The following is a 12,921-nucleotide window of genomic DNA, read 5'->3' on the forward strand; positions in this document are numbered from 1 at the left end:
ATAGGTAGGCAGTGGTCGCAGAGAACTGAGCACAGCCTGTGGGAGCCCCTCCTCCAGGTCCCTAGATCCTATTCATGCTATCTCTTCCATTTTGTTCCCTACTGTCTTCTTTCTACAGTTATTAATTCCAGGAGACCTAAATAAGTGGAAGGATGTATCTTGTTCATGTAATGGCAATCAGCAAACTACCCTTGGCAGAGACATCATCAAGATTGGGGTCTCTGAATGATCACATAAAGCAAAACCAGTCTCCAGGCTAAAACGCTTACTTTGGAGCTGTTACTTGAAAAATAAAAATGTCTATATTATTTAAGCCCTCTATTTTGGGTTCTTCTTTCTGTAACAACTTGGCCTTATACACACTAAGATAACTGGATTAAAGATTTGATGTGAAAACCAAAAATTTTTAAACTTTCAGAAGAAAATAGAAATTATTGGGCACCTGGGTGGCTCAGTCGTTAAGCGTCTGCCTTCAGCTCAGGTCATGATCCCAGGGTCCTGGGATCGAGTCCCGCATCAGGCTCCCCGCTCAGTGGGAAGCCTGCTTCCCCCCCTCCCACTCCCCCTGCTTGTGTTCCCTCTCTTGCTGTCTCTCTCTCTCTGTCAAATAAATAAATAAAATTTATAAAAAAAAAAAAGAAAGAAAATAGAAATTATCTTTATAATATCTGGATATAAAATGATTTCTTAAAGAAGGCACAACAAGCATTAACCATTAAAAAAAACCCACATTAAAATTAAGAACTGTTCATTAAAATACACTTATACTAAAGGAGTGAAAAATGAGTTTTAATCACAAGAAGAACACTTTTCTCATTTTTTCTTTTCTTTTTATTGTATCTACATGAGAACATGGATGTTACCTAAACATATTGCAGTAATCATTTCATGATATATATAAACCAAACCATCATTTTTTTTTTAAAAGATTTTATTTATTTATTTGAGAGAGAGAGAATGAGAGAGAGCACATGAGAAGGGGGAGGGTCAGAGGGAGAAGCAGGCTCCCCGCCAAGCAGGGAGCCCGATGCGGGACTCGATCCCGGGACTCCAGGATCATGACCTGAGCCAAAGGCAGTCGCTTAACCAACTGAGCCACCCAGGCGCCCCCAAACCATCATGTTATACACCTTAAACTTACACAGTAATGTATGTCAATTAGTTCTCAATAAAACTGGAAAAAAATAATAAAAAATAAAGATTAGAAAAGGGAGGGCTGAAAAGACAAATCACAGAAAGGAGATATTTTTGGCACATATAACGGACAAAGATCAAGAATCCAGAATATATTGTGAACATTAAGGGGAAACTACTAAAATGAAGTCAGAAGGTTCTGTAGGCGGAGCTCTCATGCCCTACCACTTGTCAATTTCAGACCCAAAGGAAGAGAGGGACTTTGCAGGTGGATACTACTTTATTATCCCCGCAGGAGGAAGAAAGACTTATCTTCCTTCCCTAGCAACAGCCCAGCTCATGAGAGACTGTCAGAACTCAGCCAATGAAAAACTACTATACTTCCCATTCCCAATTAATGTTAATGGATTTTTTGTTTATAACAGCCTTCCCAACTTCTCCCTTTCCTCTATAAAAGAGCTTACCTCTCCTTTGTTGGGCTTGGCTATGGACTTTGCCATACCTAGCTTGTCTCAGATCACAATTCTTTGCTACTGCTGAAAACACTCATCTTTTGGTAAAAAAAATAACTGGAAGTTTTATTTTTAAGGTTAACAACATGGGGGTACCTGGGTGGCTCAGTTGCTTTAAGCATCTGACTCTTGATTTTGGCTCAGGGCATGATCTCAGGGGCATGAGGGCAAGCCCCTCATCAGGCTCCACACTGGGCATGGAGCCAGCTTGGGATTCTCTCTTCCCCTCGCCCCCCCAATTGCCCCCACTCACATGTGCACTCGCTTTCTCTCAAAAAATAAATAAATAAATAAATAAAGGTTAACAACATGTAGAACTTTTACAAAGTCAATGAGAAATAGTAGACAAATAGAATACTTGAACTGTAACTTTAGAGAAAACACAAATGGTCAATAAGTGGGAAAAAATATTCCACCATATTACTAATCAAAATTTAAAATTTTAAATAAGACCATAGTGAGGTAACATTCTTACCCACTACCTATTGGAAAAATTAAGAAATCAGAAAATACCAAGTGCTAATGAAGATGTGGATCAACAGGAACTCTTACACACTGCTAGTGCCAGTTGGTAAAATTGTTCTGAAGATCAGTCTCACGTTATCTTGTAAAACAAACATCTGCAAACTCTAAGACAGAAGAGTTCCATGTCTGGGTATACCGTGCGTATCTGGAGCCAGCACAAAATGTACGCATATGTGATATGGACAAAACTGTGTATGTACAGGGGCACCTGGGTGGCTCAGTCAGTTAAGTGTCCCAAGCTTGATTTCAGCTCAGGTCATGATCTCAGGGTCCTGGGATCCAGCCCCCCGTCAGGCTCCACACTCAGCAGGGAGTGTGCTCATCCCTCTTCCTCTCCCTCTCCCTGTGCTCACTCTCTCTTTCTCTCATGCTCTCAAATAAATAAATAAAATCTTTTTTAAAAAATGACTCCTATATGTTTCTAGTAGTATTATTTTTAAAATAAACTTTATTGGGTGCCTGGGTGGCTCAGTTGGTTAAGCGACTGCCTTCGGCTCAGGTCATGATCCTGGAGTCCCGGGATCGAGTCCCGCATCGGGCTCCCTGCTCGGCAGGGAGTCTGCTTCTCCCTCTGACCCTCCTCCCTCTCATGCTCTCTGTCTCTCATTCTCTCTCTCTCAAATAAATAAATAAAATCTTAAAAATAAATAAATAAATAAAAATAAACTTTATTGAGGAGTAATGTTTAGAATAAAATGCACAGATTTTAAGTGTGCAGTTCGATGAGGTTTTTTTTAAGATTTATATATTTGAGAGAGAGGGTGAGATGGGGGAGGAGCAGAGAGAGAACCTCAAGCAGAACTCCCCGCTGAGTGCAGAGCTGAACGTGGGACTCAATCCCAAGACCCATGAGATCAGGACCTGAGCCAAAATCACGAGTTGGATGCTTAACTGACTGAGCCACCCAGGTGCCCCAGTTCAATGAGTTTTAATGAACATATATACATGTGCTACCATTTCCACAATCAAAACATAGAACATTTACATAACTCCAGAAAATTCCCCTGTACCTCTTTGTAGTCAATTCCTTCCTCCAGGCAACCATTGATCCGAGTTCTATCAGCATAGACTGGTTTTATTTGTTCTAGAATTTATATAAATGAAATTATATAGTATACATTTTTTTGTGTTGGCTTCTTTCCCTGAAAAGAATGTTTTTGAGATTTGTTGGGGGAAAATAAATTTCTGTTACTCCTCAAGGTCCTTCTAGATGGACTAAGAGAGTCAAATTGACATGAAACAGATTAACAGGAGAAAATCAAATTTACCTTCATAGGTATAGGAAGAAAATAAAATCTACCTTCATAGGTATACAGAATCCACATAGAAAATCAAATTTACCTTTATAGGTATAGGGAATCCACATAGACATGGAATTCCACAGTCAGGCAACATGAAGTTTATCTGAGCTAAGGAGAGGGGTAGAGGTCTGGGTACACAAAGGAAAGGAAGACCATTAGCAGGAAGGTGAGAGATGTTTGGAAAATAAAGGTTGCCCTGTTCTGCAGATAAGTTTCTTAGGTAAAGAGGAATCTCTGTTAAGAGTTCTCTTCCTGGCACAGGCAGGTAGTTGAGGGGGGAGGTTGTTTTCTTTCTTTTTTTTTTTTTTTCAGAAAAAAAAAAAAATCACATTTATTTCAATAGTTCAAAGTGCAAATACAGCAAGTCAGTTCACGTTTCAAGATAGTTTTAAGTATAATGAAAACTTGAAATACAAAAAGGAAAGGGTAAATAGCAGAAATAAAGCTCAATTTTTAAAAAAATTCAAGTAACCCGAAAAACTTTAGACTAAAATATTCCACTTACAACAATTCAGAAATGCCTTAATTTATAGATATCAGTAGTACAGTGCAATCCTAAAAGACTTCTCAAAGAAAGAGAATCACCCCAACCCGGTCAGCTCAGGACAAGAGTGAAGTTCTTGGTACTGGCTATTCCTGATTCGGCAGCCTCACCCACTGTCAATTGATATGGTTCAACCCATGATACTTTGATGTTTAGGCAAATTCTAAAAAATGTTTAAAGTTCAATATGAGGCCAGCACCCTACTAAGAGTTTCTGAAATGGCCACTATATATTTAAAAGATTTTAAAGACCAATTTCAACTTCAAGCCTATGGTATTACTGGGGGAAAGACAGAAATTAATACTTTTTCCATTACTTAAAACCCTTCTGTAAGGTTAGCAACAAGGCCTTTACAACTTCCTCATGAAAATCGTACTTAAATATATACTTATTTCTACACATACAGAACTTTTAGGTAAGGTAGAAAAAGTTCCCACTAGGAAGATAATTAAAGGTTGTTAATGTTCTTTGTATCACTTAACAGCCAAGACACTTGCTTATTTCTGCTGTGCAGAAGCAACGTTAGCTACTCGCTTCAATTCAGGAAAGTGTGTGTGTTCAGGAAGGTTTAGATATTTATTCAGTCTTTTTCTCAATCTTCTTCATCTTTTCATTGTAGGCAATAAATTGAGAGTCTGTTCCAAAAATTCTATCCCACCATGTAAATGTTGAAGCATAGTTTCTGATGAAGTTCATGTGGTGGAAATCATGATGCCGAGAACCAGCACAGAAAGGGATCAGATTTAAAGGGTTGAGAGGAATGTCATACCACTATGGACATCAATAGTTTCTATCAAACAAATAGTCAGTCACCCATGCCCAAAAGAGAATGACGTGATCACATAAGAGCATGATTCCAATGAAAAATCCAGTTCCAAGAATCAGAGTTTCCAAGGGATGTTCATATTCAGCTTCCATTCCAAATGGAGCCTGAAACTCATGATGAACTTTATGAATATATTTATATATTCTTTCGTGATGGAAGAGCCTATGCGGGAAATAGTGCCGGGTATCCTCAATCACTGCGCAGCCGAAGCATCTTGCCAAAAGCAGATACCATCTTGGCATTCTTTCCCAATCATAAGGTATATTAAAATACTCTGTAAAATAATAAGTTCCACAGATCAAAGGAAGCTGGATACAAAAGTGATTAAAGAGAAGTACTTTAAAACATTTCCATTGGTTTTCCCATGTTTCTGGTTTATCCTGGACAACCGCGCAGGAGCTGCGGGCCACCGTCTGGCCACCGCCAGACTCGGCCAGGTGCTGCAGCCTCGGAACCTGCCTCTCAGCGTCCGAGGAGGTTGTTTTCTGAAAACAACTGGGTTTTGATTGCTTTTAAGTCAAGATAATTTCCATGCCAAAGTTGCCTATCTTAGGGCAGCTTGCTCTTGCCCCTACAGATTCATCCGTTTTTTGCCTTAACAGCAGTTTGTTCATTTTTGTTGTTAATTAATCTTCTATTGTATATCACACTCACTGATGGCCACTGGATTGTTTCTATTTGGGGTTATTATAGATAAATCTGCATAAATATTCTGTACAAGTCAGATTATAAACATACATTTCCATTTCTCTTGGGTAAATACCTAGCAATGTAATTGCTAGGAAACTGAATAAATATAGCCTTAATTTTTTAAAAAAGATTTTATTTCTTTGAGAGAGAGAGCGTACAGCCAAGGGGGAGGGGTAGAGGGAGATGGAGAAGCAGACTCCCCACTGAGCAGAGAGGACATCGGGATCATGACCCGCGCAGAAGGCAGACGCTTAACCGACTGAGCCACCCAGGTACCCCTTTCCTTTAGCATTTCTTATGTCAGCATTATTTATAATAGCAAAGCAAATGAAAGGCCCCCAAATGTCCATAGATAAAAGAGTAGATTAATAAAATGAGTTATTTTCTTACTAGAGGATATCATCTAACAGTGAAAATGAAATAACTACCTACAAAAAGACAACTTGTAGAAATAGAATATTAAGAGCTCTGGCTTTTATTCTATATGAGATGATAATTCATGGTAGTGATTTGAGCAGAGGAAGAATATTATCTGCCTTACATTTTAACAGGTTCTTCTGGGTGCTGTGTTGAGGCTACACTATGCATGAGGAGGAGGGCAAGGGCAGAAGTTGGCAGATCCACTCTGAGGCTATTGTAATAATTCAGGCAACAGATGATGGTGTCTTGGACCAAGATGGCAGCAGTGGGATGATGAGAAGTTGTAGATTCTGGATATATTTTGAAGGCACATTCAACATAATTTTAGAGATGTTAGTAAAGGTGAGGAATCAAGTAGGTATTAGAATGAAAGGAAAATGAATCAATTTTAAAGTATGTTTTCAAATAATAGCATAGTTGGTACAATGATATTGCAGTAATTATGAAGCATAGTAAGTGAAAGCAATCAGTGACCCCAATGTTTTTAGTCTGAACAAATGGAAGAATAAAGTTTTATATTATTGTCTGCACATTTCTATAGGTTAGAAATATTTTATTATACACAAATGCTGAGAATATATTTTTTATTATGTTATGTTAATCACCATACATTACATCATTAGTTTTTGATGTGGTGTTCCATGATTCATTGTTTGCGTATAACACCCGGTGCTCCATGCAGAACATGCCCTCTTTAATACCCATCACCAGGCTAACCCATCCCCCCACCCCCGCCCCTCTAGAACCCTCAGTTTGTTTCTCAGAGTCCATAGTCTTGCTGAGAATATTTTTAATAATTATAAATATGAATTAAAATATTAATTAAGAATTTGGAGATTTTCAAAATTAAGGGATGAGATACTAAAAAACAGTGGTGGGAGTATATCAAAGACAAATGTGTATCTTAAAACTTTTCCATAAAATTTTGTACTACAGTAATTCTTATGTACGCATGATTACAGTGGTTTTATCAATTTTTAAGTTTTTTTATTGATGCATCTTTAGCACCTAGAAAAAGGGCAGGCACATAATATGCATTCAGTAGACACTTGTTGAACAAATGAGCAAAGAGAGCCTCATTTATTCTCCAGATCCAATTCTTTCCTTATTATTTAAACTCCACGAATGCTGTTTGATTTACACTGTTCTGCATGTTGAAAATTAAGAGACAGCAATATATTTGTGTCATTATTATCAGAGTAAATATCAATAATTACTAAATCAATCTGAAGAACTTTAAAGAAAAACACAGATGAATTTTTAAGAAATATTTTGATCTGTGAAATAGTTAAATTAAGAAGCTCAGATTTCTTTACATATTCTTTGCTATGTGTATCTTGGAATGCGTCTACTTAGATTACAAAAAATAAGACTACCTTTTGAGATAGAAGATAGAGCAGCTTATGTTCTGCAGGGCAGGATTCTATGTTGGTACATTTATCATTCTTTTTTTTTTTTTTAAGATTTTATTTATTTATTTGAGACAGAGAGAATGAGAGAGAGAGAGCGCATGAGAGGGGGGAGGGTCAGAGGGAGAAGCAGGCTCCCTGCCGAGCAGGGAGCCCGATGCGGGACTCGATCCAGGGACTCCAGGATCATGACCTGAGCCGAAGGCAGTCGCTTAACCAACTGAGCCACCCAGGCGCCCACATTTATCATTCTTGCTAGGTGATAGCAAAGCTGACTTAACAGTGTGGTTATTCAAGTATGGTTAGCATATCACTGGGGGCTTACGTGATTATTTTAGTTGAGGATACCTAGACACACCTTTTTAAAAAAACAAATCTGCAACTCTCTAGATATCAATGTTTAGGACTAGGTTAAAGTAGGTATTACAATGAAAGGAATATGAGTTAAAATTATTTTTAAAATAATAGCACGGTTGGTATGATGATATTGCAAAAATTGTGAAGATAGTAAGCGAAAGACTGAAGTTTTAGAAACATTGGGTTAAAGGAATAAGAAAGGGGATAGAGCACATTGTATGCCATCAATAATGAGTTATTAATTTGATGAGCTTTGGAAAGATAATTGGCATTCTCAACACATACTACTTCTTTTTTTTTTTTAAGATTTTATTTTCAAGTAATCTCTACACCCAACATGGGGCTTGAACTTACAACCCCAAGATCAAGAGTCACAGGCTCCACTGACTGAGCCAGCCAGGCGCCCCTGAACAGATACTACTTCTAAATGATCCATGGACAATTACTCAAAGACAAAGTATAAACAGATGATATTAAAGAAAAGGTGCTACTATTTAGCTGTGGTGTTATCGTATACAAAGATATGTAGCACTCATGTCAATCAGTGGTCAGCACATCAAGTGTCTGTTGGTCTGTTTTATGTCTCTCTTCACATATGTTATCTAATTGTGAAAGAAAAGTACAAGACTGGGGCTATATCTATGTGTTTTACCTCCTTTGGCATTGGTAGAGGAGAACATATACGTGGATATTTAATAAATATTTTAGTATTAATGAAATAATAGTACATAACATGATCTGATTAAAAAATGACTATTTGCTGGAGAATAATATGCATACAGGAAAATAACACATAACTACATAGTTGAATTTCTACAAACCAAATGAACTCATAAAACTTCATTTACCCTTTGTTTTTAAACTGTCTACTTTGGGGGCGCTTGAGTGGCTCAGATGCTTTCCACTCAGGTCATGATCTCAGAGTCCTGGGATCGAGCCCCACGTCGGGCTCCCTGCTCAGTGGGGAGTCTGCTTCTCCCTCTCCCTCTGCCTGCTGCTCCCCATGCTCGTGCTCTTTCTCTCTGGTAAATAAATAAATTAACAAACAAACAAATAAATAAATAAAATCTAAACTGTCTACATTGCCTGAACTTATTTGTTCACGTTTACCTGAAAGAAATAGAACATTTGACCACTCGTCAGGATTTCAGGCCATGTCGTATCTTAGAACTTCATAACTGTTGATGCTTTTAATATTTAAAATCTACATGTGAAAATACTGAGCTTATTTTTTGTCTTATTTTTTCTTCTGCCTCAGTTGGGGGGGGATGAATTACCATTAAAGTGTTATCTCTACAGCGCCATACAGAATTCTTTTTATTTTAGACACCTTGAATTCCAACAGCAATGGGCTTTATTCCCTTTATTTCTCCTGAGTAGCCCCTTCTCCTTTGCTTAAATAGAAGTCCAAATAGACACAACACATGCATTGTTATTTACCAATAAAATTTTCCTGCTTTGGTGTATTTTAAGTTGCTAAGCTCTAGCTTATTAACAACTATAGCTTTTTTCTGGTCATTTCTCTTCTATGACAATAGGTAAACACAAAAACAGAAATGGAGAATCCACCAAATGTCACACCCAGTCCCTCATGATAATTGTGTTCTGGACTCCTTAGCTGCACCTAAAATAATAATTTTCTCTTGGCAAATTATGATTTTCAAATTCAGAAGACAACTTCACCAGGATTAGAGAAAATCACAACGTTAGAATATTGGCTAGCAGTTTAATTAAAATTTCAAGTAGTTTTGATAATGAGCAATTATATGTTTTGAATTTCACTGGCTGATACTGTGAAACAGAATAAATTTTTTGCACCAATACTTGAAAAATTACTGATCATCTTTCTCTGGTCTTTTTCTTTTTTCCCCTTCTTGCTTATTTTCTTCTTGTTCTTCTTTGTGAGTCTACCTCCATTGTATTTTTCTCCTACACTGAGTCCTTTGTAACTAAAGAGCTTCCTCCTCCTCTTCCTTGGTGTGTATGTGCACGTCTCTGCTCCTCTGAATCTCTAGCCATTTGTCTTTTTTCGTTCATCCACTAATTTTTATGTTTTCTGTCTCTGTCTCTGTTTCTCTCTTTCTGGATTCTTTCCTCCCATCTTTTCTCCCTCCTATTTCTGCTGTTTCTTTCTCTTGCCTGATAGCCAAGAAATTTATCTCAAGAGCTTAGAGCAATGTATTAGGGGGGATTAATATGAAAATCATATTGTTAGCTTTGTATTTTTTAACCCATTATATTTATTTTGTTTTTTTGGTAAGATTTTATTTATTTGAGAGAGAGAGAGAGTGCGCATGCATGCACAGGAGCAGGGGGAGGTGCGGGGGAGCGGGGGAGCAGAGGGAGAGGGATAAGCAGGCTCCCTGCTGAGCAGGGAGCCGGACATGACCTGGGGCTCAACCCTGGGGTCACAGCCTTAACTGAAGGCAGATGCTTAACCACTGAGCCACTCAGATGCCCCTGTTATATTTATTTTGAACATTTATCTACAAATTTCTTTGCCATTGACAGGCTATTACAAATCAAAGTAATGATAATCATATATAATAAATTAATAATAATAAAAATATGAACACAGGTCCCATAAAGATGTGGTTTCTTGAATATTAAAATTTTCAAAAGCATCTATTTTCTAATTAGTTATTTTTATTTATTTTTTATTTATTATTTTAGAGAGAGAGAGACCATGCATGAGCAGGCAGAGGGCCAGAGGGAGAGGGAGACAAGCAGACTCCCTGCTGAGTGGGGAGCCCGACTCAGGGCTCAATCCCAGGACCCTGAGATCACGACTTGAGCTGAAATCAAGAGTCAGATGCTTAACTGACTGACCCACCCAGATGCCCCTTCTAATTAGTTTTTTTTTTTTTTAAAGATTTTATTTATTTATTTGACAGATAGGGACACAGCGAGAGACGGAACACAAGCAGGGGGAGTGGGAGAGGGAGAAGCAGGCTTCCCGCTCGGCAGGAAGCCTGATGCGGGGCTCGATCCCAGAACCCTGGGATCATGACCTGAGCCGAAGGCAGACACTTAACGACTGAGCCACCCAGGTGCCCCTCTCTTAAGTGTGTTTTTAAGGTTCATCTATTTTATAGCAGGTACCACACTTCATTCTTTCTATAACCAAATAATATTCCATATAGATATACCACTTTCAATAGTTGAAAGGCATTTGCTTTTTCCCACCTTTTGGTTATTACAAATAAGGCTGCTATGGAAATTTGTATGTAAGTTTTTGTGTGAACATACAGGTCCCTTTATGTTCACACAAAAACTTGTATGTAAGTTTTTGTGTGAACATACAGGTCCCTTTATGGGACCTGTATTGTATTTCTTTCTCTAGGAGTGGTGAATCATATGGTAACTCGGTATTTAACAATTGAGGGACTGCCAAACTGTTTTTCAAAGTGGCTGTCCCATTTAATATTCCCACTAGCAATGTGTGTTTTAACTTGTACATATCCTAACCAATACTTATTTTTTTAAAGATTTATTTATTTATTTTTGGAGGAGGGGCAGGGGCAGAGGGAGAGAGGGAACCCTGAGCAGACTCCCCGCTGAATGGGGAGCCGGATGTGGGGCTTGATCTCACTACCCTGAGATCATGACCTGAGCTGAAACCAAGAGTCAGACATTCAACCGACTGAGCCACCCAGGCTCCCCTCTAGCCAATACTTATTATCTTTTTGATTATAGCCATCCTAGTGTGAAGCAGTATCTCACTGTGGTTTTGATTTGTATTTCTCTCATGACTAGTGATGTTAAGCATTTTCCATGTGCTTGTTGCCTTTGCCTTTTTTTTTTTTGGAGTCATAATTATTAAAATATTTTGTACATTTCTTAATTGAGTTGTCTTTTGTTGTTAAGAGTTCTTCATAAATTCTGGATACTAGATGTTTATCAGATATATAACTTGCAAATATTTTCTCCCATTCTGTGGGTTGTCTTTTTACTTCCTTGATGGAGTTCTTCAAAGCTCAAAAAGTTTTAATTTTGATGAAATTCAATGATCTTTTTCTTTTATAGTTTGTACTTCTGGCATCATATTTAAGAAAACATTACCTCACTCAAGGTCACAAAGATACTCATCTAGGTTTTCTTCTAAAAGTTTGTGTACGGTTTTAGCTCTTACATTTAACTTGATGTTCCTTTTTTGGTTAATTTTTATAAATGGTGTGAGATTCAGCTTCATTTTTGTGGATGGTAGGAGTTCAACTTCATTCTTTTACATGTCTTTATCCAGTTATTCGCAGCACCATTCATTAAAAAAACTATTATTTTTCTATTCAATTTTCTTAGCACCCTTGCCAAAGACCAACTGACCATAAATGTGAGGATTTATTTCTGGATTCTCAATGCTATTCCATTGATCTATATGTCTATCCTTATGCCAGGAACATCCTATTTTGAGTACTGTAGCTTTTGGTAAGTTTTGATATTGGGAAGTGTGAGTCCTCCAAATTTGTTATTCTTTTTCAAGATTGTTTTGGCTATTCTGGGTCTCTTGCATTTCCACATGAGTTTTTGGATCAGCTTGCCTAATTATGCAAAAAATGGCAGCTGAGATTTTTTTTTTTTAATTTTATTTATTTATTCATGAGAGACAGAGAGAGAGAGAGAGGCAGAGGGAGAAGCAGGCTCCCAAGGAGCAGGGAGCCCAATGTGGGACTCGATCCCAGGACCCTGGGATCATGACCTGAGCCGAAGGCAGACGCTTAACCATCTGAGCCACCCAGGCGCCCAAGCAGCTGAGATTTTTATAAGGATTGCATCTAACCTGTAGATCAATTTAAGGAATATTCCTATCTGAACAACATTAAGTATTCCAACCATGATAATGGGATGTGTTTCCATTGTTTAGGTCTTCTTTCTTTCAACGATGTGTTGTAGTTTCATTGTGTAAGACTTGCACTTCTTTTATTTATTCCTAAGTATGTTATGCTTTTTGATGCCATTGTGCATGGTATTTTCAAACTGCAATTTCTGAGTTTTTACTGGCAGCATATAGAAATACAATTGATTTTTGTATATTGATTGCATATCCTACAACCTTGCTAAACACATTTATTACTTTCAGTATTTTTTGGTAGATACAATAAGATCTTCTACATAAAAGATCATGTCATCTACATTAAAGACATTTTAACTTCTTCCTGTCCAATCTTAATTCTTTTTTTTTTTTTTTTTTTTTTTGCTCTTATTG

The 12,921-nt window shown here is 37.6% G+C and overlaps 1 pseudogene; it reads right to left on the minus strand.

The window, feature by feature from the left end:
- Positions 1-4,592: 4,592 nt before the first annotated feature.
- Positions 4,593-12,921, minus strand: part of LOC110590584 — a 34,051-nt pseudogene continuing 25,722 nt past the window's right edge.

The sequence above is a fragment of the Neomonachus schauinslandi genome, chromosome 9 (genome assembly GCF_002201575.2).
Source record: "Neomonachus schauinslandi chromosome 9, ASM220157v2, whole genome shotgun sequence".
Taxonomy (NCBI): Eukaryota; Metazoa; Chordata; class Mammalia; order Carnivora; family Phocidae; genus Neomonachus; species Neomonachus schauinslandi.